The sequence below is a fragment of the Nicotiana tomentosiformis genome, chromosome 1 (genome assembly GCF_000390325.3).
Source record: "Nicotiana tomentosiformis chromosome 1, ASM39032v3, whole genome shotgun sequence".
NCBI lineage: Eukaryota > Viridiplantae > Streptophyta > Magnoliopsida > Solanales > Solanaceae > Nicotiana > Nicotiana tomentosiformis.
This window is the reverse complement of record NC_090812.1, coordinates 124028166-124030665: the sequence shown is the minus strand read 5'-3', so window position 1 is coordinate 124030665 and position 2500 is coordinate 124028166.

The window sequence follows — 2500 nt, the reverse complement described above, 5'->3', positions numbered from 1 at the left end:
TGTGCGCAATACAAAGTTCATGATGCAGAACTCATTTGGTTCATCCTATTGGTGTGACCCATCCGAAATAAGTATCTTCCAAATAAATGTGAGAATTCCAACGAATCCCTAATTGTCTTTTTTTGTTAGCCTATCGATAATTTCCTAAATTAGACCTGCTTAATCTATAACAGAACGTGCAATCCTTGAATATCTGAAATTATCTAAGTGGAAATAGCTTTCTTATCATTCAATGAGCATCTTGTATTTCATAAAGAAGTTTAACAGATAAATGCAGCAACAGTATAAATAAATACAACCTCACAGCAGTACCACACTATCACTCATCACTCGCACTCAATACTCAATACTCAAAACACTCAACACTCTGCGCTCACTGGGGGTGTGTACAGACTCCGGAGGGACTCTCATAGCCCAAACGCTAAGCACGAACAACTCACGTGCCATCATATCAATACCTGAATCCGCACGGTCAACTCACGTGCTACGCGGACAACTCACGCGCTATGGTATCAATACCTGGACCCGCATGGTCAACTCACGTGCTACGCGGACAACTCACGTGCTATGGTATTAATATCCTCACAACAGGCCCTCTGCCTCACTCAATCAATATCAATACATGGATCTGCACGGTCAACTCACGTGCTACGCGGACAACTCACGCGCTATGGTATCACTACCTGGACCCGCACGGTCAACTCACGTGCTACGCGGACAACTCACGCGCTATGGTATTAATATCCTTACAACCAGGCTCTCAGCCTCACTCAATCATGTACCTCACTAGCCTCATCATCACCAACAAATAAGGGAACACATCCCGCATCAAGTACCACCACATTATAGCAAATAATAGAGACTAAGGTAACATGTACAATATTTTCCTTGACTTAGTACCAATAATGTGAGCATGAATAAAGCCTAAGCATGATCTCTAACATGAAGGCAAACAAGTTCAACAACAAATAAATACATAACCACAGATAATAGCCATTAGGCCTCACAACCTCACGGGACGGACCAAGTCTCAATCTCTCGCGGTGCACACTTACACGCTCGTCACCTAGCGTGGATATCACTTCCAAACAATCACGTGATGTCAAATCTCCAGGTTTATATCCTCAAAGCCAGAGTTAAAACTATTACTTCCCTAAACAACGTAAAATCCTACTCCGGGATGCCCTCGTCTCTGGACTCAGTCTCTAAAAGCTCCAAATCTATTCACAATTAATTCAATATACTCAACACGAATCGTAGGAATTAATTCCATATGAATTTACTAATTTTCCGGATAAAAATTCGAAATTCACTTTAAAATTTGACAGTGGGGCCCACATCTCAAATCTCGGAAAAACTTACGAAATCCGAACACCCATTCCGAGACGAGTCCAACCATACAAAAATTATCAAATTCTGACATCGGATTGACCTTCAAATCTTCATTTTACATTTTTGGAAGATTTTGTAAAAATCTGATTTTACTTCCATAAATTCACGGATTCATGATATAAATGAGCATGGAATTATGAAATATAATCAATATAGGATAAGGAACACTTACCCCAATGTTTACCCGTGAAAATCGCCCAAAAATCGTCCAAACCGAGCTCCTCAACTCTGTTTTTGTCAAAAATAGTCAAAAAACCCGTTTATAGAGCCTCTGGTATTTTTGAGCGTCACAGGTAGCGTGGGGCGCTGCCTGTGGCGCAGTTTCCAGTACCCAAAAATTCCAGCGCCAGTGCTAGCGCCCCACGCTACCCTGGGCGCTCGCAGCGACGGGAAATCTCCTCCGATACAGAAATGGGCATAACTCTCTCATACGATGTCCGAATTCGACGATTCTTTTTGCTATGGCTCCAAAATTTCAATACGGATCTATTGAAATCATAAAAATTCAAATCCGAATTTGTTTACTCATAAGTCAACTTCCGGTTGACTTTTTCTAACTTAGCTTTCTAACTAAGAGACTAAGTGTTCATTTCACTTCGAGTTTCTTCCGGACCCGAACCAACTAACCCAACAAGTCATAAATCAATTGCAAGACATAAATTGAGCAGTAAATGTAGGAACGAGGTTATAATATTCAAAACGACTGGCCGAGTCGTTACAATATCATTTGAAAATGAGTAGTTCAGATAGAATTGAACTTTTGATCGATCCGGGTACTTGGGATCCTATGGATGAAGACATGGTCTCTCTGGATCCCATTGAATTTCATTCGGAGGAGGAGCCTTATAAAGATCGTATTGATTCTTATCAAAGAAAGACAGGATTAACCGAGGCTGTTCAAACAGGCATAGGCCAACTAAACGGCATTCCCGTAGCAATTGGGGTTATGGATTTTCAGTTTATGGGGGGTAGTATGGGATCCGTAGTCGGAGAGAAAATCACCCGTTTGATTGAACGCGCTGCCAATCAAATTTTACCTCTTATTATAGTGTGTGCTTCTGGGGGGGCGCGCATGCAGGAAGGAAGTTTGAGCTTGATGCAAATGGCT